This window comes from Alligator mississippiensis, chromosome 4 (genome assembly GCF_030867095.1).
Source record: "Alligator mississippiensis isolate rAllMis1 chromosome 4, rAllMis1, whole genome shotgun sequence".
NCBI classification, from domain to species: Eukaryota; Metazoa; Chordata; order Crocodylia; family Alligatoridae; genus Alligator; species Alligator mississippiensis.
In genome coordinates, this window is record NC_081827.1 from 95,639,537 (window position 1) to 95,664,108 (window position 24,572).

General features: G+C 60.2%; 6 non-coding genes across 6 annotated transcripts; all 6 read right to left on the bottom strand.

The window, feature by feature from the left end:
- Positions 1-1,290: 1,290 nt before the first annotated feature.
- TRNAM-CAU (transfer RNA methionine (anticodon CAU)) lies at positions 1,291-1,363 on the bottom strand. Its single transcript has one exon. It is a non-coding gene; the product is annotated as a tRNA-Met (tRNA).
- Positions 1,364-6,020: 4,657 nt separating this feature from the next.
- Positions 6,021-6,093, bottom strand: TRNAM-CAU (transfer RNA methionine (anticodon CAU)). The gene has a single exon. It is a non-coding gene; the product is annotated as a tRNA-Met (tRNA).
- Positions 6,094-10,317: 4,224 nt separating this feature from the next.
- Positions 10,318-10,399, bottom strand: TRNAL-AAG (transfer RNA leucine (anticodon AAG)). Its single transcript has one exon. It is a non-coding gene; the product is annotated as a tRNA-Leu (tRNA).
- A 351-nt stretch (positions 10,400-10,750) lies between these two features.
- On the bottom strand, positions 10,751-10,823 carry TRNAM-CAU (transfer RNA methionine (anticodon CAU)). The gene has a single exon. It is a non-coding gene; the product is annotated as a tRNA-Met (tRNA).
- Positions 10,824-15,480: 4,657 nt separating this feature from the next.
- TRNAM-CAU (transfer RNA methionine (anticodon CAU)) lies at positions 15,481-15,553 on the bottom strand. Its single transcript has one exon. It is a non-coding gene; the product is annotated as a tRNA-Met (tRNA).
- A 4,656-nt stretch (positions 15,554-20,209) lies between these two features.
- On the bottom strand, positions 20,210-20,282 carry TRNAM-CAU (transfer RNA methionine (anticodon CAU)). Its single transcript has one exon. It is a non-coding gene; the product is annotated as a tRNA-Met (tRNA).
- Positions 20,283-24,572: the final 4,290 nt, after the last annotated feature.

The window sequence follows — 24,572 nt, forward strand, 5'->3', positions numbered from 1 at the left end:
GCCTGGAAGTCAGCTTTGGAATACATGGGGATGACATTCTGCCTGTAACTCCCCTTTGGCTTCCATGGGGTTGACCTGGTGCCTGAAAGACCCCTTAGGAATACATGGGGTTGACACTGTGCCTGAAAGTCCCCTTTGGCTTCCATGGGTTTGACCTGGTGCCTCAAAGTCCCTTTAGGAATACATGGGGTTGACCTTGTGCCTGAAAGTCCCCTTTGGCTTCCATAAGGTTGACCTGGTGCCACAAATTCCTACCGCCCAGGATTTCCCTGCCAAGCAAATACAGAGGGTGCGGTCGGGCAACAATAAACACAGCACCCGCACAACCACCCGGGGCTTAAGCCTCCAAAAACTGGCCCTCCCACCCAGGCTCCGTCTTTCCGTGCCCCCGCCGCCACCGCCCTGCTTCCCTACTTCCGCCTGCCCAACATTTGCTCCAGGTCCCGGCCTGCTACCCACCTTCCTCTCCCCAGCCATCCTAGTATCTAGAGGCCCCTACTCCCAGGCTTTTCACATCTGCTCCGCCTCCTTCGAGGCGACCGCCATTTCCCTCCTTGCCGTATCACACTGCTCCTCTTGGTCCTGCCTCCTGCAGGCACCCAGGTCGCCCTGGTCCTGCTCACCACTGTGTATGGGGCAGTCGCGAAGCTGGTCTCTTGGGACCAGGGGCAAGAAGGGCTGGAGCAGCCCCCACAACTTGGGGGCAAGGGCTCCAGAAAGCAGGGGCAGAATGAGCAGAGTCGAGGCTTCAGCAGCCTAAGGGGGACCTTTGGGCAGAGCGCGAGCTGCGAGGGAACAAGGCCGTAGCAAGGGGAGCTTCGGGAGGCCCAAGTGCCACCTGCACGCTGCAAAATCTGTGGTAGCGGTGGGATTCGAACCCACGCCCCCGCAAAGACTGGAGCCTTAATCCAGCGCCTTGGACCGCTCGGCCACGCTCCCCCAGGCTGGGCCACTTTCTCTGCGGGGCGCCCAAGCACCTGCTTCGGCCTGGCTGCTTTTCCTCCGCCACCTCCCGCACCTGACACCGCACCAGCCCAGCAGAAAAGAAGCAGGGACTGGGGCTGCCACTAGTGACCGGGCTGGGCATGGCCCTCAGCGTTCATGGTGTGCGCTACCTTGGGCAAAGCCGGCCCAGGAAGAGCATCGCCAGCGCCACCCGCGCGGACACACCAGGCGCCTGCCTCCTGGCCAGCACCGGGAAGAAAAGGCAGCGGGGGGCCAAGCTTAGGCGACTGGAGCCTGCCCCGGGTGGCAGGCAAGGCGCCTGGCTCAGGCAGCAAGAGGCAAGCCTGCCTTCTCTGAGGCTCGAACTCAGGACCTCCAGATTATGAGACTGACGCGCTGCCGGCTGCGCTAAGAAGGCCCGGCTGGCTCAGCCCCCTGGTCCCGCACCACCACCGGGAGCCCTCACCTCCGGCCCACCGGGGTCCGTCGGCCAGGTCTAGGGCAAGGGACCCGGACGGGAAAACAATAGCAGCTCTCCAGCTCGGAAGGCGATTGCCATTCTCTCTCTCAGGGGCGCTCTCCTTCCCCACAAGAACCCAACCGGATTATTGGGCGGCAGTTAGCTCTGCGAACCAGCCCTGTGAGCTCGGGGCACCAGCTGCTGGTCTTTTGCAACAAACAGCTCTGTTCAGGTCATGGGTCTGAAAAGACAGGAAGCAAAAGCCCTCCACCTCCATTCGACTTCCCCCTGGGGCCAGGGAAAGTGAGGCAGGGCTCAACATGAAGAGAGGAGGCACACCCCCAGCCACACACAACGCGAAGGGTGCTACGGGCTGCTCAGGACTGGGCTGGCCCTGTTGAGGATGCAGCCTGGGGCATTTCTCCCGTCAGGCACAATACTCGTGGGCACCAGTGGACCGCCGTGCTGGAGTGATGCACAGTCCTACTCCGTGGTCCCAGATCCTGAAAACATATTGCCTGGAGGCAGAACCCGCTGTCAAAGGCTGCTGTCAGAGGCTCAGAAGAGGGGCGCGGGCAGAAGAAAGGAAGGGGCGCCCTTCCACCTGGGCTCTGCAGGTATCTGTGGCGGGCGGTTGCATGGCCACCAGGAAGAGCGCTGGCTCGGGTTTTGGCCTGCGTGGGGAGCCTGCGGGAAGGCGTGGGCTGGGAGGAGGAGAAAGGAAGCACTGCTCCTCACTGTGCGAGGTGCTGGCTTCCTGTCAGAGAGGCAAGAGGGTGTCGGGGCAGAAGGGCAGCCTGCCAGCCCCAGCAGAGTGGCGCAGCGGGAGCGTGCTGGGCCCATAACCCAGAGGTCGATGGATCGAAACCATCCTCTGCTATGTTTCCCCCCTGCTTGCCTTTTGCTTCCCCTACCTGATTCCCGCCCCTCCAAGTGGCTTTGTCCTTGACATGCCTGAGAGTGGGGCTCTCCGGCCTCCTTCCCCAAAGGCGGTGGGGAGCGTGCTCACGGAACTTTGCAAGGGAAGGCCGGTGGGCTCTCCTCCAGTGACAGTCCTGCCGAGGGAGTGGGGGCGGGGCAGCTGCGGCAGCCCCGGGGCAGCTGTGGCCTCGGAGGGAAGGGAGGAGAAGGTGCTCAGAAGCAGAGAAGAGCCCGCCAGGAATGGGACCGAGTGACCTGGGCACCAGGCACCACAGCGCAAGCAAAGGAAGCCAACGCGGTTGCCAGGCCGTGAAGGCATCTTCCTCCCCCCTGCCTCCTAGTTTGGGGACCAAAGAAAGAAGGGGTTGAGCACCTGTGTCTGTGTTGGAGGCGGGAGGGAGAGGGAAGGATCGCAGGAGGATTTGGGCGACTGGGTCTAGGAGGAGCCCGAGAACGTGGCGGCCGCTACTCAGGAAAGGCCAGCAGAGCAGGGAGGCTGGCTGCAAAGGAAGGGCCTGGGAGAAGGCGGCCTGCCAAGAGCTGTGACCGCAGCCCCGAGGGGTCCTCCTACCTGGGCAAGACATCCGGGAATACAGCTTCAGCCCCCAAACCTGGAGCGTGGGGGCTGAGGAGGTGGCAACGTGGGCTTTGGGGCCCAGGCTGCCAAAGAGGCTGGAGCCAGAACCTGGCCCTCAGCCCGGTGGGGCCCCACGCCCTGCGGCGCGCTGGCCAGCCCGCCTTCTCCTGACGGGGCCGGGGAGGTGGGGGCGGCTCGCTCTCAGCACGGGCCCTTGACTTGCAATGCGTTTCCGGCCCTTGCTCGCCATGGGCCGAGAGGGCATTTGGCCAAAAATGGAGGGAGCGGAGAGAGCGAATCGGTCTCGTGACCTCAAACGCCAGAGGCTTGCATGGGGTTGACCTGGTGCCTGAAAGGTCCCATAGGAATGCATGGGGTTGACATTGTGCCTGGAAGTCCCCACTGGCTTGCATGGGGTTGACCTGGTGCCTGGAAGACCCCATAGGAATGCACAGGGTTGACTGTCTGCCTACAAGTCCCCATAGACTTGCATGGGGTTGAGCTGGTGCCCGAAAGGCCCCATAACAATGTCTGGGGATGACATTCTGCCTGGAAGTCCCCATAAGCTTACACGGGCTTGACCGAGAGCCTCAAGGTCCCCTTAGGCTTGCATGAGGTTGGCCTGGGGGCTCAAGGTCCCCATAGCAATGTATGGGGTTGACATATTGCTGGCAAGTCCCCATAGCAGTGAATGGGGTAGACCTGGTGCCTGAAAGTCCCCTTAGGAACACATGGGGTTGACATTCTGCCTGAAAGTCCCCATTGGCTTCCATGGGGTTGACCTGGTGCCTCAAAGTCCCCTTAGGAATACATGGGGTTGACATTCCGCCTGCAAGTCCCCATAGGAGTGATTGGGGTTGATCTGGTGCCTGGAAGTCACCTTTGGAATACAGGGGGGTGACATTCTGCCTGAAACTCCCCTTTGGCTTCCATGGGGTTGACCTGGTGCCTGAAAGACCCCTTAGGAATACACGGGGTTGACATTGTGCCTGAAAGTCCCCTTTGGCTTCCATGGGGTTGACCTGGTGCCTCAAAGTCCGCTTAGGAATACACGGGGTTGACATTGTGCCTGCAAGTCCCCATTGGCTTGCATGGGGCTGACCTGGTGCCTCAAAGTCCCCTTAGGAATACATGGGGTTGACATTCTGCCTGAAAGTCCCCATTGGCTTCCATGGGGTTGACCTGGTGCCTGAAAGTCCCCTTAGGAATGCAAGGGGTTGACATTGGGACTGAAAGTGCCCTTTGGCTTCCATGGGGTTGACCTGGTGCCTCAAAGTCCGCTTAGGAATACACGGGGTTGACATCCTGCCTGCAAGTCCCCATTGGCTACCATGGGGTTGACCTGGTGCTTCCAAGTCCCCTCAGGAATACATGGGGTTTTCATTCTGCCTGAAAGTCCCCATTGGCTTCCATGGGGTTGACCTGGTGCCTGGACGTCCCCTTAGGAATACATGGGGTTGACATTGTGACTCAAAGTCCCCTTTGGCTTCCATGGGGCTGACCTGGTGCCTCAAAGTCCCCTTAGGAATACATGGGGTTGACATTCTGCCTGCAAGTCCCCATTGGCTACCATGGGGTTGACCTGGTGCCTCAAAGTCCCCTTAGGAATACACGGGGTTAACATTCTGCCTGTAAATCCCCATAGGAGTGATTGGGGTTGATCTGGTGCCTGGAAGTCACCTTTGGAATACATGGGGGTGACATTCTGCCTGAAACTCCCCTTTGGCTTCCATGGGGTTGACCTGGTGCCTCAAAGTCCCCTTAGGAATACATGGGGTTGACATTCTGCCTGCAAGTCCCCATAGGAGTGATTGGGGTTGACCTGGTGCCTGGAAGTCAGCTTTGGAATACATGGGGATGACATTCTGCCTGTAACTCCCCTTTGGCTTCCATGGGGTTGACCTGGTGCCTGAAAGACCCCTTAGGAATACATGGGGTTGACACTGTGCCTGAAAGTCCCCTTTGGCTTCCATGGGTTTGACCTGGTGCCTCAAAGTCCCTTTAGGAATACATGGGGTTGACCTTGTGCCTGAAAGTCCCCTTTGGCTTCCATAAGGTTGACCTGGTGCCACAAATTCCTACCGCCCAGGATTTCCCTGCCAAGCAAATACAGAGGGTGCGGTCGGGCAACAATAAACACAGCACCCGCACAACCACCCGGGGCTTAAGCCTCCAAAAACTGGCCCTCCCACCCAGGCTCCGTCTTTCCGTGCCCCCGCCGCCACCGCCCTGCTTCCCTACTTCCGCCTGCCCAACATTTGCTCCAGGTCCCGGCCTGCTACCCACCTTCCTCTCCCCAGCCATCCTAGTATCTAGAGGCCCCTACTCCCAGGCTTTTCACATCTGCTCCGCCTCCTTCGAGGCGACCGCCATTTCCCTCCTTGCCGTATCACACTGCTCCTCTTGGTCCTGCCTCCTGCAGGCACCCAGGTCGCCCTGGTCCTGCTCACCACTGTGTATGGGGCAGTCGCGAAGCTGGTCTCTTGGGACCAGGGGCAAGAAGGGCTGGAGCAGCCCCCCCAACTTGGGGGCAAGGGCTCCAGAAAGCAGGGGCAGAATGAGCAGAGTCGAGGCTTCAGCAGCCTAAGGGGGACCTTTGGGCAGAGCGCGAGCTGCGAGGGAACAAGGCCGTAGCAAGGGGAGCTTCGGGAGGCCCAAGTGCCACCTGCACGCTGCAAAATCTGTGGTAGCGGTGGGATTCGAACCCACGCCCCCGCAAAGACTGGAGCCTTAATCCAGCGCCTTGGACCGCTCGGCCACGCTCCCCCAGGCTGGGCCACTTTCTCTGCGGGGCGCCCAAGCACCTGCTTCGGCCTGGCTGCTTTTCCTCCGCCACCTCCCGCACCTGACACCGCACCAGCCCAGCAGAAAAGAAGCAGGGACTGGGGCTGCCACTAGTGACCGGGCTGGGCATGGCCCTCAGCGTTCATGGTGTGCGCTACCTTGGGCAAAGCCGGCCCAGGAAGAGCATCGCCAGCGCCACCCGCGCGGACACACCAGGCGCCTGCCTCCTGGCCAGCACCGGGAAGAAAAGGCAGCGGGGGGCCAAGCTTAGGCGACTGGAGCCTGCCCCGGGTGGCAGGCAAGGCGCCTGGCTCAGGCAGCAAGAGGCAAGCCTGCCTTCTCTGAGGCTCGAACTCAGGACCTCCAGATTATGAGACTGACGCGCTGCCGGCTGCGCTAAGAAGGCCCGGCTGGCTCAGCCCCCTGGTCCCGCACCACCACCGGGAGCCCTCACCTCCGGCCCACCGGGGTCCGTCGGCCAGGTCTAGGGCAAGGGACCCGGACGGGAAAACAATAGCAGCTCTCCAGCTCGGAAGGCGATTGCCATTCTCTCTCTCAGGGGCGCTCTCCTTCCCCACAAGAACCCAACCGGATTATTGGGCGGCAGTTAGCTCTGCGAACCAGCCCTGTGAGCTCGGGGCACCAGCTGCTGGTCTTTTGCAACAAACAGCTCTGTTCAGGTCATGGGTCTGAAAAGACAGGAAGCAAAAGCCCTCCACCTCCATTCGACTTCCCCCTGGGGCCAGGGAAAGTGAGGCAGGGCTCAACATGAAGAGAGGAGGCACACCCCCAGCCACACACAACGCGAAGGGTGCTACGGGCTGCTCAGGACTGGGCTGGCCCTGTTGAGGATGCAGCCTGGGGCATTTCTCCCGTCAGGCACAATACTCGTGGGCACCAGTGGACCGCCGTGCTGGAGTGATGCACAGTCCTACTCCGTGGTCCCAGATCCTGAAAACATATTGCCTGGAGGCAGAACCCGCTGTCAAAGGCTGCTGTCAGAGGCTCAGAAGAGGGGCGCGGGCAGAAGAAAGGAAGGGGCGCCCTTCCACCTGGGCTCTGCAGGTATCTGTGGCGGGCGGTTGCATGGCCACCAGGAAGAGCGCTGGCTCGGGTTTTGGCCTGCGTGGGGAGCCTGCGGGAAGGCGTGGGCTGGGAGGAGGAGAAAGGAAGCACTGCTCCTCACTGTGCGAGGTGCTGGCTTCCTGTCAGAGAGGCAAGAGGGTGTCGGGGCAGAAGGGCAGCCTGCCAGCCCCAGCAGAGTGGCGCAGCGGGAGCGTGCTGGGCCCATAACCCAGAGGTCGATGGATCGAAACCATCCTCTGCTATGTTTCCCCCCTGCTTGCCTTTTGCTTCCCCTACCTGATTCCCGCCCCTCCAAGTGGCTTTGTCCTTGACATGCCTGAGAGTGGGGCTCTCCGGCCTCCTTCCCCAAAGGCGGTGGGGAGCGTGCTCACGGAACTTTGCAAGGGAAGGCCGGTGGGCTCTCCTCCAGTGACAGTCCTGCCGAGGGAGTGGGGGCGGGGCAGCTGCGGCAGCCCCGGGGCAGCTGTGGCCTCGGAGGGAAGGGAGGAGAAGGTGCTCAGAAGCAGAGAAGAGCCCGCCAGGAATGGGACCGAGTGACCTGGGCACCAGGCACCACAGCGCAAGCAAAGGAAGCCAACGCGGTTGCCAGGCCGTGAAGGCATCTTCCTCCCCCCTGCCTCCTAGTTTGGGGACCAAAGAAAGAAGGGGTTGAGCACCTGTGTCTGTGTTGGAGGCGGGAGGGAGAGGGAAGGATCGCAGGAGGATTTGGGCGACTGGGTCTAGGAGGAGCCCGAGAACGTGGCGGCCGCTACTCAGGAAAGGCCAGCAGAGCAGGGAGGCTGGCTGCAAAGGAAGGGCCTGGGAGAAGGCGGCCTGCCAAGAGCTGTGACCGCAGCCCCGAGGGGTCCTCCTACCTGGGCAAGACATCCGGGAATACAGCTTCAGCCCCCAAACCTGGAGCGTGGGGGCTGAGGAGGTGGCAACGTGGGCTTTGGGGCCCAGGCTGCCAAAGAGGCTGGAGCCAGAACCTGGCCCTCAGCCCGGTGGGGCCCCACGCCCTGCGGCGCGCTGGCCAGCCCGCCTTCTCCTGACGGGGCCGGGGAGGTGGGGGCGGCTCGCTCTCAGCACGGGCCCTTGACTTGCAATGCGTTTCCGGCCCTTGCTCGCCATGGGCCGAGAGGGCATTTGGCCAAAAATGGAGGGAGCGGAGAGAGCGAATCGGTCTCGTGACCTCAAACGCCAGAGGCTTGCATGGGGTTGACCTGGTGCCTGAAAGGTCCCATACGAATGCATGGGGTTGACATTGTGCCTGGAAGTCCCCACTGGCTTGCATGGGGTTGACCTGGTGCCTGGAAGACCCCATAGGAATGCACAGGGTTGACTGTCTGCCTACAAGTCCCCATAGACTTGCATGGGGTTGAGCTGGTGCCCGAAAGGCCCCATAACAATGTCTGGGGATGACATTCTGCCTGGAAGTCCCCATAAGCTTACACGGGCTTGACCGAGAGCCTCAAGGTCCCCTTAGGCTTGCATGAGGTTGGCCTGGGGGCTCAAGGTCCCCATAGCAATGTATGGGGTTGACATATTGCTGGCAAGTCCCCATAGCAGTGAATGGGGTAGACCTGGTGCCTGAAAGTCCCCTTAGGAACACATGGGGTTGACATTCTGCCTGAAAGTCCCCATTGGCTTCCATGGGGTTGACCTGGTGCCTCAAAGTCCCCTTAGGAATACATGGGGTTGACATTCCGCCTGCAAGTCCCCATAGGAGTGATTGGGGTTGATCTGGTGCCTGGAAGTCACCTTTGGAATACAGGGGGGTGACATTCTGCCTGAAACTCCCCTTTGGCTTCCATGGGGTTGACCTGGTGCCTGAAAGACCCCTTAGGAATACACGGGGTTGACATTGTGCCTGAAAGTCCCCTTTGGCTTCCATGGGGTTGACCTGGTGCCTCAAAGTCCGCTTAGGAATACACGGGGTTGACATTGTGCCTGCAAGTCCCCATTGGCTTGCATGGGGCTGACCTGGTGCCTCAAAGTCCCCTTAGGAATACATCGGGTTGACATTCTGCCTGAAAGTCCCCATTGGCTTCCATGGGGTTGACCTGGTGCCTGAAAGTCCCCTTAGGAATGCAAGGGGTTGACATTGGGACTGAAAGTGCCCTTTGGCTTCCATGGGGTTGACCTGGTGCCTCAAAGTCCGCTTAGGAATACACGGGGTTGACATCCTGCCTGCAAGTCCCCATTGGCTACCATGGGGTTGACCTGGTGCCTCCAAGTCCCCTTAGGAATACATGGGGTTTTCATTCTGCCTGAAAGTCCCCATTGGCTTCCATGGGGTTGACCTGGTGCCTGGACGTCCCCTTAGGAATACATGGGGTTGACATTGTGACTCAAAGTCCCCTTTGGCTTCCATGGGGCTGACCTGGTGCCTCAAAGTCCCCTTAGGAATACATGGGGTTGACATTCTGCCTGCAAGTCCCCATTGGCTACCATGGGGTTGACCTGGTGCCTCAAAGTCCCCTTAGGAATACACGGGGTTAACATTCTGCCTGTAAATACCCATAGGAGTGATTGGGGTTGATCTGGTGCCTGGAAGTCACCTTTGGAATACATGGGGGTGACATTCTGCCTGAAACTCCCCTTTGGCTTCCATGGGGTTGACCTGGTGCCTCAAAGTCCCCTTAGGAATACATGGGGTTGACATTCTGCCTGCAAGTCCCCATAGGAGTGATTGGGGTTGACCTGGTGCCTGGAAGTCAGCTTTGGAATACATGGGGATGACATTCTGCCTGTAACTCCCCTTTGGCTTCCATGGGGTTGACCTGGTGCCTGAAAGACCCCTTAGGAATACATGGGGTTGACACTGTGCCTGAAAGTCCCCTTTGGCTTCCATGGGTTTGACCTGGTGCCTCAAAGTCCCTTTAGGAATACATGGGGTTGACCTTGTGCCTGAAAGTCCCCTTTGGCTTCCATAAGGTTGACCTGGTGCCACAAATTCCTACCGCCCAGGATTTCCCTGCCAAGCAAATACAGAGGGTGCGGTCGGGCAACAATAAACACAGCACCCGCACAACCACCCGGGGCTTAAGCCTCCAAAAACTGGCCCTCCCACCCAGGCTCCGTCTTTCCGTGCCCCCGCCGCCACCGCCCTGCTTCCCTACTTCCGCCTGCCCAACATTTGCTCCAGGTCCCGGCCTGCTACCCACCTTCCTCTCCCCAGCCATCCTAGTATCTAGAGGCCCCTACTCCCAGGCTTTTCACATCTGCTCCGCCTCCTTCGAGGCGACCGCCATTTCCCTCCTTGCCGTATCACACTGCTCCTCTTGGTCCTGCCTCCTGCAGGCACCCAGGTCGCCCTGGTCCTGCTCACCACTGTGTATGGGGCAGTCGCGAAGCTGGTCTCTTGGGACCAGGGGCAAGAAGGGCTGGAGCAGCCCCCCCAACTTGGGGGCAAGGGCTCCAGAAAGCAGGGGCAGAATGAGCAGAGTCGAGGCTTCAGCAGCCTAAGGGGGACCTTTGGGCAGAGCGCGAGCTGCGAGGGAACAAGGCCGTAGCAAGGGGAGCTTCGGGAGGCCCAAGTGCCACCTGCACGCTGCAAAATCTGTGGCAGCGGTGGGATTCGAACCCACGCCCCCGCAGAGACTGGAGCCTTAATCCAGCGCCTTGGACCGCTCGGCCACGCTCCCCCAGGCTGGGCCACTTTCTCTGCGGGGCGCCCAAGCACCTGCTTCGGCCTGGCTGCTTTTCCTCCGCCACCTCCCGCACCTGACACCGCACCAGCCCAGCAGAAAAGAAGCAGGGACTGGGGCTGCCACTAGTGACCGGGCTGGGCATGGCCCTGAGCGTTCATGGTGTGCGCTACCTTGGGCAAAGCCGGCCCAGGAAGAGCATCGCCAGCTCCACCCGCGCGGACACACCAGGCGCCTGCCTCCTGGCCAGCACCGGGAAGAAAAGGCAGCGGGGGGCCAAGCTTAGGCGACTGGAGCCTGCCCCGGGTGACAGGCAAGGCGCCTGGCTCAGGCAGCAAGAGGCAAGCCTGCCTTCTCTGAGGCTCGAACTCAGGACCTCCAGATTATGAGACTGACGCGCTGCCGGCTGCGCTAAGAAGGCCCGGCTGGCTCAGCCCCCTGGTCCCGCACCACCACCGGGAGCCCTCACCTCCGGCCCACCGGGGTCCGTCGGCCAGGTCTAGGGCAAGGGACCCGGACGGGAAAACAATAGCAGCTCTCCAGCTCGGAAGGCGATTGCCATTCTCTCTCTCAGGGGCGCTCTCCTTCCCCACAAGAACCCAACCGGATTATTGGGCGGCAGTTAGCTCTGCGAACCAGCCCTGTGAGCTCGGGGCACCAGCTGCTGGTCTTTTGCAACAAACAGCTCTGTTCAGGTCATGGGTCTGAAAAGACAGGAAGCAAAAGCCCTCCACCTCCATTCGACTTCCCCCTGGGGCCAGGGAAAGTGAGGCAGGGCTCAACATGAAGAGAGGAGGCACACCCCCAGCCACACACAACGCGAAGGGTGCTACGGGCTGCTCAGGACTGGGCTGGCCCTGTTGAGGATGCAGCCTGGGGCATTTCTCCCGTCAGGCACAATACTCGTGGGCACCAGTGGACCGCCGTGCTGGAGTGATGCACAGTCCTACTCCGTGGTCCCAGATCCTGAAAACATATTGCCTGGAGGCAGAACCCGCTGTCAAAGGCTGCTGTCAGAGGCTCAGAAGAGGGGCGCGGGCAGAAGAAAGGAAGGGGCGCCCTTCCACCTGGGCTCTGCAGGTATCTGTGGCGGGCGGTTGCATGGCCACCAGGAAGAGCGCTGGCTCGGGTTTTGGCCTGCGTGGGGAGCCTGCGGGAAGGCGTGGGCTGGGAGGAGGAGAAAGGAAGCACTGCTCCTCACTGTGCGAGGTGCTGGCTTCCTGTCAGAGAGGCAAGAGGGTGTCGGGGCAGAAGGGCAGCCTGCCAGCCCCAGCAGAGTGGCGCAGCGGGAGCGTGCTGGGCCCATAACCCAGAGGTCGATGGATCGAAACCATCCTCTGCCATGTTTTCCCCCTGCTTGCCTTTTGCTTCCCCTACCTGATTCCCGCCCCTCCAAGTGGCTTTGTCCTTGACATGCCTGAGAGTGGGGCTCTCCGGCCTCCTTCCCCAAAGGCGGTGGGGAGCGTGCTCACGGAACTTTGCAAGGGAAGGCCGGTGGGCTCTCCTCCAGTGACAGTCCTGCCGAGGGAGTGGGGGCGGGGCAGCTGCGGCAGCCCCGGGGCAGCTGTGGCCTCGGAGGGAAGGGAGGAGAAGGTGCTCAGAAGCAGAGAAGAGCCCGCCAGGAATGGGACCGAGTGACCTGGGCACCAGGCACCACAGCGCAAGCAAAGGAAGCCAACGCGGTTGCCAGGCCGTGAAGGCATCTTCCTCCCCCCTGCCTCCTAGTTTGGGGACCAAAGAAAGAAGGGGTTGAGCACCTGTGTCTGTGTTGGAGGCGGGAGGGAGAGGGAAGGATCGCAGGAGGATTTGGGCGACTGGGTCTAGGAGGAGCCCGAGAACGTGGCGGCCGCTACTCAGGAAAGGCCAGCAGAGCAGGGAGGCTGGCTGCAAAGGAAGGGCCTGGGAGAAGGCGGCCTGCCAAGAGCTGTGACCGCAGCCCCGAGGGGTCCTCCTACCTGGGCAAGACATCCGGGAATACAGCTTCAGCCCCCAAACCTGGAGCGTGGGGGCTGAGGAGGTGGCAACGTGGGCTTTGGGGCCCAGGCTGCCAAAGAGGCTGGAGCCAGAACCTGGCCCTCAGCCCGGTGGGGCCCCACGCCCTGCGGCGCGCTGGCCAGCCCGCCTTCTCCTGACGGGGCCGGGGAGGTGGGGGCGGCTCGCTCTCAGCACGGGCCCTTGACTTGCAATGCGTTTCCGGCCCTTGCTCGCCATGGGCCGAGAGGGCATTTGGCCAAAAATGGAGGGAGCGGAGAGAGCGAATCGGTCTCGTGACCTCAAACGCCAGAGGCTTGCATGGGGTTGACCTGGTGCCTGAAAGGTCCCATACGAATGCATGGGGTTGACATTGTGCCTGGAAGTCCCCACTGGCTTGCATGGGGTTGACCTGGTGCCTGGAAGACCCCATAGGAATGCACAGGGTTGACTGTCTGCCTACAAGTCCCCATAGACTTGCATGGGGTTGAGCTGGTGCCCGAAAGGCCCCATAACAATGTCTGGGGATGACATTCTGCCTGGAAGTCCCCATAAGCTTACACGGGCTTGACCGAGAGCCTCAAGGTCCCCTTAGGCTTGCATGAGGTTGGCCTGGGGGCTCAAGGTCCCCATAGCAATGTATGGGGTTGACATATTGCTGGCAAGTCCCCATAGCAGTGAATGGGGTAGACCTGGTGCCTGAAAGTCCCCTTAGGAACACATGGGGTTGACATTCTGCCTGAAAGTCCCCATTGGCTTCCATGGGGTTGACCTGGTGCCTCAAAGTCCCCTTAGGAATACATGGGGTTGACATTCCGCCTGCAAGTCCCCATAGGAGTGATTGGGGTTGATCTGGTGCCTGGAAGTCACCTTTGGAATACAGGGGGGTGACATTCTGCCTGAAACTCCCCTTTGGCTTCCATGGGGTTGACCTGGTGCCTGAAAGACCCCTTAGGAATACACGGGGTTGACATTGTGCCTGAAAGTCCCCTTTGGCTTCCATGGGGTTGACCTGGTGCCTCAAAGTCCGCTTAGGAATACACGGGGTTGACATTGTGCCTGCAAGTCCCCATTGGCTTGCATGGGGCTGACCTGGTGCCTCAAAGTCCCCTTAGGAATACATGGGGTTGACATTCTGCCTGAAAGTCCCCATTGGCTTCCATGGGGTTGACCTGGTGCCTGAAAGTCCCCTTAGGAATGCAAGGGGTTGACATTGGGACTGAAAGTGCCCTTTGGCTTCCATGGGGTTGACCTGGTGCCTCAAAGTCCGCTTAGGAATACACGGGGTTGACATCCTGCCTGCAAGTCCCCATTGGCTACCATGGGGTTGACCTGGTGCCTCCAAGTCCCCTTAGGAATACATGGGGTTTTCATTCTGCCTGAAAGTCCCCATTGGCTTCCATGGGGTTGACCTGGTGCCTGGACGTCCCCTTAGGAATACATGGGGTTGACATTGTGACTCAAAGTCCCCTTTGGCTTCCATGGGGCTGACCTGGTGCCTCAAAGTCCCCTTAGGAATACATGGGGTTGACATTCTGCCTGCAAGTCCCCATTGGCTACCATGGGGTTGACCTGGTGCCTCAAAGTCCCCTTAGGAATACACGGGGTTAACATTCTGCCTGTAAATACCCATAGGAGTGATTGGGGTTGATCTGGTGCCTGGAAGTCACCTTTGGAATACATGGGGGTGACATTCTGCCTGAAACTCCCCTTTGGCTTCCATGGGGTTGACCTGGTGCCTCAAAGTCCCCTTAGGAATACATGGGGTTGACATTCTGCCTGCAAGTCCCCATAGGAGTGATTGGGGTTGATCTGGTGCCTGGAAGTCAGCTTTGGAATACATGGGGATGACATTCTGCCTGTAACTCCCCTTTGGCTTCCATGGGGTTGACCTGGTGCCTGAAAGACCCCTTAGGAATACATGGGGTTGACACTGTGCCTGAAAGTCCCCTTTGGCTTCCATGGGGTTGACCTGGTGCCTCAAAGTCCCTTTAGGAATACATGGGGTTGACCTTGTGCCTGAAAGTCCCCTTTGGCTTCCATAAGGTTGACCTGGTGCCACAAATTCCTACCGCCCAGGATTTCCCTGCCAAGCAAATACAGAGGGTGCGGTCGGGCAACAATAAACACAGCACCCGCACAACCACCCGGGGCTTAAGCCTCCAAAAACTGGCCCTCCCACCCAGGCTCCGTCTTTCCGTGCCCCCGCCGCCACCGCCCTGCTTCCCTACTTCCGCCTGCCCAACATTTGCTCCAGGTCCCGGCCTGCTACCCACCTTCCTCTCCCCAGCCATCCTAGTATCTAGAGGCCCCTACTCCCAGGCTTTTCACATCTGCTCCGCCTCCTTCGAGGCGACCGCCATTTCCCTCCTTGCCGTATCACACTGCTCCTCTTGGTCCTGCCTCCTGCAGGCACCCAGGTCGCCCTGGTCCTGCTCACCACTGTGTATGGGGCAGTCGCGAAGCTGGTCTCTTGGGACCAGGGGCAAGAAGGGCTGGAGCAGCCCCCCCAACTTGGGGGCAAGGGCTCCAGAAAGCAGGGGCAGAATGAGCAGAGTCGAGGCTTCAGCAGCCTAAGGGGGACCTTTGGGCAGAGGGCGAGCTGCGAGGGAACAAGGCCGTAGCAAGGGGAGCTTCGGGAGGCCCAAGTGCCACCTGCACGCTGCAAAATCTGTGGTAGCGGTGGGATTCGAACCCACGCCCCCGCAGAGACTGGAGCCTTAATCCAGCGCCTTGGACCGCTCGGCCACGCTCCCCCAGGCTGGGCCACTTTCTCTGCGGGGCGCCCAAGCACCTGCTTCGGCCTGGCTGCTTTTCCTCCGCCACCTCCCGCACCTGACACCGCACCAGCCCAGCAGAAAAGAAGCAGGGACTGGGGCTGCCACTAGTGACCGGGCTGGGCATGGCCCTCAGCGTTCATGGTGTGCGCTACCTTGGGCAAAGCCGGCCCAGGAAGAGCATCGCCAGCGCCACCCGCGCGGACACACCAGGCGCCTGCCTCCTGGCCAGCACCGGGAAGAAAAGGCAGCAGGGGGCCAAGCTTAGGCGACTGGAGCCTGCCCCGGGTGGCAGGCAAGGCGCCTGGCTCAGGCAGCAAGAGGCAAGCCTGCCTTCTCTGAGGCTCGAACTCAGGACCTCCAGATTATGAGACTGACGCGCTGCCGGCTGCGCTAAGAAGGCCCGGCTGGCTCAGCCCCCTGGTCCCGCACCACCACCGGGAGCCCTCACCTCCGGCCCACCGGGGTCCGTCGGCCAGGTCTAGGGCAAGGGACCCGGACGGGAAAACAATAGCAGCTCTCCAGCTCGGAAGGCGATTGCCATTCTCTCTCTCAGGGGCGCTCTCCTTCCCCACAAGAACCCAACCGGATTATTGGGCGGCAGTTAGCTCTGCGAACCAGCCCTGTGAGCTCGGGGCACCAGCTGCTGGTCTTTTGCAACAAACAGCTCTGTTCAGGTCATGGGTCTGAAAAGACAGGAAGCAAAAGCCCTCCACCTCCATTCGACTTCCCCCTGGGGCCAGGGAAAGTGAGGCAGGGCTCAACATGAAGAGAGGAGGCACACCCCCAGCCACACACAACGCGAAGGGTGCTACGGGCTGCTCAGGACTGGGCTGGCCCTGTTGAGGATGCAGCCTGGGGCATTTCTCCCGTCAGGCACAATACTCGTGGGCACCAGTGGACCGCCGTGCTGGAGTGATGCACAGTCCTACTCCGTGGTCCCAGATCCTGAAAACATATTGCCTGGAGGCAGAACCCGCTGTCAAAGGCTGCTGTCAGAGGCTCAGAAGAGGGGCGCGGGCAGAAGAAAGGAAGGGACGCCCTTCCACCTGGGCTCTGCAGGTATCTGTGGCGGGCGGTTGCATGGCCACCAGGAAGAGCGCTGGCTCGGGTTTTGGCCTGCGTGGGGAGCCTGCGGGAAGGCGTGGGCTGGGAGGAGGAGAAAGGAAGCACTGCTCCTCACTGTGCGAGGTGCTGGCTTCCTGTCAGAGAGGCAAGAGGGTGTCGGGGCAGAAGGGCAGCCTGCCAGCCCCAGCAGAGTGGCGCAGCGGGAGCGTGCTGGGCCCATAACCCAGAGGTCGATGGATCGAAACCATCCTCTGCTATGTTTCCCCCCTGCTTGCCTTTTGCTTCCCCTACCTGATTCCCGCCCCTCCAAGTGGCTTTGTCCTTGACATGCCTGAGAGTGGGGCTCTCCGGCCTCCTTCCCCAAAGGCGGTGGGGAGCGTGCTCACAGAACTTTGCAAGGGAAGGCCGGTGGGCTCTCCTCCAGTGACAGTCCTGCCGAGGGAGTGGGGGCGGGGCAGCTGCGGCAGCCCCGGGGCAGCTGTGGCCTCGGAGGGAAGGGAGGAGAAGGTGCTCAGAAGCAGAGAAGAGCCCGCCAGGAATGGGACCGAGTGACCTGGGCACCAGGCACCACAGCGCAAGCAAAGGAAGCCAACGCGGTTGCCAGGCCGTGAAGGCATCTTCCTCCCCCCTGCCTCCTAGTTTGGGGACCAAAGAAAGAAGGGGTTGAGCACCTGTGTCTGTGTTGGAGGCGGGAGGGAGAGGGAAGGATCGCAGGAGGATTTGGGGGACTGGGTCTAGGAGGAGCCCGAGAACGTGGCGGCCGCTACTCAGGAAAGGCCAGCAGAGCAGGGAGGTTGGCTGCAAAGGAAGGGCCTGGGAGAAGGCGGCCTGCCAAGAGCTGTGACCGCAGCCCCGAGGGGTCCTCCTACCTGGGCAAGACATCCGGGAATACAGCTTCAGCCCCCAAACCTGGAGCGTGGGGGCTGAGGAGGTGGCAACGTGGGCTTTGGGGCCCAGGCTGCCAAAGAGGCTGGAGCCAGAACCTGGCCCTCAGCCCGGTGGGGCCCCACGCCCTGCGGCGCGCTGGCCAGCCCGCCTTCTCCTGACGGGGCCGGGGAGGTGGGGGCGGCTCGCTCTCAGCACGGGCCCTTGACTTGCAATGCGTTTCCGGCCCTTGCTCGCCATGGGCCGAGAGGGCATTTGGCCAAAAATGGAGGGAGCGGAGAGAGCGAATCGGTCTCGTGACCTCAAACGCCAGAGGCTTGCATGGGGTTGACCTGGTGCCTGAAAGGTCCCATAGGAATGCATGGGGTTGACATTGTGCCTGGAAGTCCCCACTGGCTTGCATGGGGTTGACCTGGTGCCTGGAAGACCCCATAGGAATGCACAGGGTTGACTGTCTGCCTACAAGTCCCCATAGACTTGCATGGGGTTGAGCTGGTGCCCGAAAGGCCCCATAACAATGTCTGGGGATGACATTGTGCCTGGAAGTCCCCATAAGCTTACACGGGCTTGACCGAGAGCCTCAAGGTCCCCTTAGGCTTGCATGAGGTTGGCCTGCGGGCTCAAGGTCCCCATAGCAATGTATGGGGTTGACATATTGCTGGCAAGTCCCCATAGCAGTGCATGGGGTAGACCTGGTGCCTGAAAGTCCCCTTAGGAACACATGGGGTTGACATTCTGCCTGAAAGTCCCCATTGGCTTCCATGGGGTTGACCTGGTGCCTCAAAGTCCCCTTAGGAATACATGGGGTTGACATTCCGCCTGCAAGTCCCCATAGGAGTGATTGGGGTTGATCTGGTGCCTGGAAGTCACCTTTGGAATACAGGGGGGTGACATTCTGCCTGAAACTCCCCTTTGGCTTCCATGGGGTTGACCTGGTGCCTGAAAGACCCCTTAGGAATACACGGGGTTGACATTGTGCCTGAAAGTCCCCTTTGGCTTCCATGGGGTTGACCTGGTGCCTCAAAGTCCGCTTAGGAATACACGGGGTTGACATTGTGCCTGCAAGTCCCCATTGGCTTGCATGGGGCTGACCTGGTGCTTCAAAGTCCCCTTAGGAATACATGGGGTTGACATTCTGCCTGAAAGTCCCCATTGGCTTCCATGGGGTTGACCTGGTGCCTGAAAGTCCCCTTAGGAATGCAAGGGGTTGACATTGGGACTGAAAGTGCCCTTTGGCTTCCATGGGGTTGACCTGGTGCCTCAAAGTCCGCTTAGGAATACACGGGGTTGACATCCTGCCTGCAAGTCCCCATTGGCTACCATGGGGTTGACCTGGTGCCTCCAAGTCCCCTTAGGAATACATGGGGTTGACATTCTGCCTGAAAGTCCCCATTGGCTTCCATGGGGTTGACCTGGTGCCTGGACGTCCCCTTAGGAATACATGGGGTTGACATTGTGACTCCAAGTCCCCTTTGGCTTCCATGGGGCTGACCTGGTGCCTCAAAGTCCCCTTAGGAATACATGGGGTTGACATTCTGCCTGCAAGTCCCCATTGGCTACCATGGGGTTGACCTGGTGCCTCAAAGTCCCCTTAGGAATACACGGGGTTAACATTCTGCCTGTAAATCCCCATAGGAGTGATTGGGGTTGATCTGGTGCCTGGAAGTCACCTTTGGAATACATGGGGGTGACATTCTACCTGAAACTCCCCTTTGGCTTCCATGGGGTTGACCTGGTGCCTCAAAGTCCCCTTAGGAATACATGGGGTTGACATTCTGCCTGCAAGTCCCCATAGGAGTGATTGGGGTTGACCTGGTGCCTGGAAGTCAGCTTTGGAATACATGGGGATGACATTCTGCCTGTAACTCCCCTTTGGCTTCCATGGGGTTGACCTGGTGCCTGAAAGACCCCTTAGGAATACATGGGGTTGACACTGTGCCTGAAAGTCCCCTTTGGCTTCCATGGGGTTGACCTGGTGCCTCAAAGTCCCTTTAGGAATACATGGGGTTGACCTTGTGCCTGAAAGTCCCCTTTGGCTTCCATAAGGTTGACCTGGTGCCACAAATTCCTACCGCCCAGGATTTCCCTGCCAAGCAAATACAGAGGGTGCTGTCGGGCAACAACTAACACAGCACCCGCACAACCACCCGGGGCTTAAGCCTCCAAAAACTGGACCCCCACCCAGGCTCCGTCTTTCCCTGCCCCCGCCGCCACCGCCCTGCTTCCCTACTTCCACCTGCCCAACATTTGCTCCAGGTCCCGGCCTGCTACCCACCTTCCTCTCCCCAGCCATCCTAGTATCTAGAGGCCCCTACTCCCAGGCTTTTCACATCTGCTCCGCCTCCTTCGAGGCGACCGCCATTTCCCTCCTTGCCGTATCACACTGCTCCTCTTGGTCCTGCCTCCTGCAGGCACCCAGGTCGCCCTGGTCCTGCTCACCACTGTGTATGGGGCAGTCGCGAAGCTGGTCTCTTGGGACCAGGGGCAAGAAGGGCTGGAGCAGCCCCCCCAACTTGGGGGCAAGGGCTCCAGAAAGCAGGGGCAGAATGAGCAGAGTCGAGGCTTCAGCAGCCTAAGGGGGACCTTTGGGCAGAGCGCGAGCTGCGAGGGAACAAGGCCGTAGCAAGGGGAGCTTCGGGAGGCCCAAGTGCCACCTGCACGCTGCAAAATCTGTGGCAGCGGTGGGATTCGAACCCACGCCCCCGCAGAGACTGGAGCCTTAATCCAGCGTCTTGGACCGCTCGGCCACGCTCCCCCAGGCTGGGCCACTTTCTCTGCGGGGCGCCCAAGCACCTGCTTCGGCCTGGCTGCTTTTCCTCCGCCACCTCCCGCACCTGACACCGCACCAGCCCAGCAGAAAAGAAGCAGGGACTGGGGCTGCCACTAGTGACCGGGCTGGGCATGGCCCTCAGCGTTCATGGTGTGCGCTACCTTGGGCAAAGCCGGCCCAGGAAGAGCATCGCCAGCGCCACCCACGCGGACACACCAGGCGCCTGCCTCCTGGCCAGCACCGGGAAGAAAAGGCAGCGGGGGGCCAAGCTTAGGCGACTGGAGCCTGCCCTGGGTGGCAGGCAAGGCGCCTGGCTCAGGCAGCAAGAGGCAAGCCTGCCTTCTCTGAGGCTCGAACTCAGGACCTCCAGATTATGAGACTGACGCGCTGCCGGCTGCGCTAAGAAGGCCCAGCTAGCTCAGCCCCCTGGTCCCGCACCACCACCGGGAGCCCTCACCTCCGGCCCACCGGGCTCCGTCGGCCAGGTCTAGGGCAAGGGACCCGGACGGGAAAACAATAGCAGCTCTCCAGCTCGGAAGGCGATTGCCATTCTCTCTCTCAGGGGCGCTCTCCTTCCCCACAGGAACCCAACCGGATTATTGGGCGGCAGTTAGCTCTGCGAACCAGCCCTGTGAGCTCGGGGCACCAGCTGCTGGTCTTTTGCAACAAACAGCTCTGTTCAGGTCATGGGTCTGAAAAGACAGGAAGCAAAAGCCCTCCACCTCCATTCGACTTCCCCCTGGGGCCAGGGAAAGTGAGGCAGGGCTCAACATGAAGAGAGGAGGCACACCCCCAGCCACACACAACGCGAAGGGTGCTACGGGCTGCTCAGGACTGGGCTGGCCCTGTTGAGAATGCAGCCTGGGGCATTTCTCCCGTCAGGCACAATACTCGTGGGCACCAGTGGACCGCCGTGCTGGAGTGATGCACAGTCCTACTCCGTGGTCCCAGATCCTGAAAACATATTGCCTGGAGGCAGAACCCGCTGTCAAAGGCTGCTGTCAGAGGCTCAGAAGAGGGGCGCGGGCAGAAGAAAGGAAGGGGCGCCCTTCCACCTGGGCTCTGCAGGTATCTGTGGCGGGCGGTTGCATGGCCACCAGGAAGAGCGCTGGCTCGGGTTTTGGCCTGCGTGGGGAGCCTGCGGGAAGGCGTGGGCTGGGAGGAGGAGAAAGGAAGCACTGCTCCTCACTGTGCGAGGTGCTGGCTTCCTGTCAGAGAGGCAAGAGGGTGTCGGGGCAGAAGGGCAGCCTGCCAGCCCCAGAAGAGTGGCGCAGCGGGAGCGTGCTGGGCCCGTAACCCAGAGGTCGATGGATCGAAACCATCCTCTGCTATGTTTCCCCCCTGCTTGCCTTTTGCTTCCCCTACCTGATTCCCGCCCCTCCAAGTGGCTTTGTCCTTGACATGCCTGAGAGTGGGGCTCTCCGGCCTCCTTCCCCAAAGGCGGTGGGGAGCGTGCTCACGGAACTTTGCAAGGGAAGGCCGGTGGGCTCTCCTCCAGTGACAGTCCTGCCGAGGGAGTGGGGGCGGGGCAGCTGCGGCAGCCCCGGGGCAGCTGTGGCCTCGGAGGGAAGGGAGGAGAAGGTGCTCAGAAGCAGAGAAGAGCCCGCCAGGAATGGGACCGAGTGACCTGGGCACCAGGCACCACAGCGCAAGCAAAGGAAGCCAACGCGGTTGCCAGGCCGTGAAGGCATCTTCCTCCCCCCTGCCTCCTAGTTTGGGGACCAAAGAAAGAAGGGGTTGAGCACCTGTGTCTGTGTTGGAGGCGGGAGGGAGAGGGAAGGATCGCAGGAGGATTTGGGGGACTGGGTCTAGGAGGAGCCCGAGAACGTGGCGGCCGCTACTCAGGAAAGGCCAGCAGAGCAGGGAGGCTGGCTGCAAAGGAAGGGCCTGGGAGAAGGCGGCCTGCCAAGAGCTGTGACCGCAGCCCCGAGGGGTCCTCCTACCTGGGCAAGACATCCGGGAATACAGCTTCAGCCCCCAAACCTGGAGCGTGGGGGCTGAGGAGGTGGCAACGTGGGCTTTGGGGCCCAGGCTGCCAAAGAGGCTGGAGCCAGAACCTGGCCCTCAGCCCGGTGGGGCCCCACGCCCTGCGGCGCGCTGGCCAGCCCGCCTTCTCCTGACGGGGCCGGGGAGGTGGGGGCGGCTCGCTCTCAGCACGGGCCCTTGACTTGCAATGCGTTTCCGGCCCTTGCTCGCCATGGGCCGAGAGGGCATTTGGCCAAAAATGGAGGGAGCGGAGAGAGCGAATCGGTCTCGTGACCTCAAACGCCAGAGGCTTGCATGGGGTTGACCTGGTGCCTGAAAGGTCCCATACGAATGCATGGGGTTGACATTGTGCCTGCAAGTCCCCACTGGCTTGCATGGGGTTGACCTGGTGCCTGGAAGACCCCATAGGAATGCACAGGGTTGACTGTCTGCCTACAAGTCCCCATAGACTTGCATGGGGTTGAGCTGGTGCCCGAAAGGCCCCATAACAATGTCTGGGGATGACATTGTGCCTGGAAGTCCCCATAAGCTTACACGGGCTTGACCGAGAGCCTCAAGGTCCCCTTAGGCTTGCATGAGGTTGGCCTGGGGGCTCAAGGTCCCCATAGCAATGTATGGGGTTGACATTGTGCTGGCAAGTCCCCATAGCAGTGCATGGGGTAGACCTGGTGCCTGAAAGTCCCCTTAGGAACACATGGGGTTGACATTCTGCCTGAAAGTCCCCATTGGCTTCCATGGGGTTGACCTGGTGCCTCAAAGTCCCCTTAGGAATACATGGGGTTGACATTCCGCCTGCAAGTCCCCATAGGAGTGATTGGGGTTGATCTGGTGCCTGGAAGTCACCTTTGGAATACAGGGGGGTGACATTCTGCCTGAAACTCCCCTTTGGCTTCCATGGGGTTGACCTGGTGCCTGAAAGACCCCTTAGGAATACACGGGGTTGACATTGTGCCTGAAAGTCCCCTTTGGCTTCCATGGGGTTGACCTGGTGCCTCAAAGTCCGCTTAGGAATACACGGGGTTGACATTGTGCCTGCAAGTCCCCATTGGCTTGCATGGGGCTGACCTGGTGCCTCAAAGTCCCCTTAGGAATACATGGGGTTGACATTCTGCCTGAAAGTCCCCATTGGCTTCCATGGGGTTGACCTGGTGCCTCAAAGTCCGCTTAGGAATACATGGGGTTGACATTCTGCCTGCAAGTCCCCATAGGAGTGATTGGGGTTGACCTGGTGCCTGGAAGTCAGCTTTGGAATACATGGGGGTGACATTCTGCCTGTAACTCCCCTTTGGCTTCCATGGGGTTGACCTGGTGCCTGAAAGTCCCCTTAGGAATGCAAGGGGTTGACATTGTGACTGAAAGTGCCCTTTGGCTTCCATGGGGTTGACCTGGTGCCTCAAAGTCCGCTTAGGAATACACGGGGTTGACATCCTGCCTGCAAGTCCCCATTGGCTATGATGGCGTTGACCTGGTGCCTCCAAGTCCCCTTAGGAATACATGGGGTTGACATTCTGCCTGAAAGTCCCCATTGGCTTCCATGGGGTTGACCTGGTGCCTGGACGTCCCCTTAGGAATACATGGGGTTGACATTGTGACTCAAAGTCCCCTTTGGCTTCCATGGGGCTGACCTGGTGCCTCAAAGTCCCCTTAGGAATACATGGGGTTGACATTCTGCCTGCAAGTCCCCATTGGCTACCATGGGGTTGACCTGGTACCTCAAAGTCCCCTTAGAAATACACGGGGTTAACATTCTGCCTGTAAATCCCCATAGGAGTGATTGGGGTTGATCTGGTGCCTGGAAGTCACCTTTGGAATACATGGGGGTGACATTCTGCCTGAAAGTCCCCATTGGCTTCCATGGGGTTGACCTGGTGCCTGGACGTCCCCTTAGGAATGCAAGGGGTTGACATTGGGACTGAAAGTGCCCTTTGGGTTCCATGGGGTTGACCTGGTGCCTCAAAGTCCGCTTAGGAATACACGGGGTTGACATCCTGCCTGCAAGTCTCCATTGGCTACCATGGGGTTGACCTGGTGCCTCCAAGTCCCCTTAGGAATACACGGGGTTAACATTCTGCCTGTAAATCCCCATAGGAGTGATTGGGGTTGATCTGGTGCCTGGAAGTCACCTTTGGAATACATGGGGGTGACATTCTGCCTGAAACTCCCCTTTGGCTTCCATGGGGTTGACCTGGTGCCTCAAAGTCCCCTTAGGAATACATGGGGTTGACATTCTGCCTGCAAGTCCCCATAGGAGTGATTGGGGTTGACCTGGTGCCTGGAAGTCAGCTTTGGAATACATGGGGGTGACATTCTGCCTGTAACTCCCCTTTGGCTTCCATGGGGTTGACCTGGTGCCTGAAAGTCCCCTTAGGAATGCAAGGGGTTGACATTGTGACTGAAAGTGCCCTTTGGCTTCCATGGGGTTGACCTGGTGCCTCAAAGTCCGCTTAGGAATACATGGGGTTGACATCCTGCCTGCAAGTCCCCATTGGCTACCATGGTGTTGACCTGCTGCCTCAAAGTCCCCTTAGGAATACATGGGGTTGACATTCTGCCTGAAAGTCCCCATTGGCTTCCATGGGGTTGACCTGGTGCCTGGACGTCCCCTTAGGAATACATGGGATTGACATTGTGACTCAAAGTCCCCTTTGGCTTCCATGGGGCTGACCTGGTGCCTCAAAGTCCCCTTAGGAATACATGCGGTTGACATTCTGCC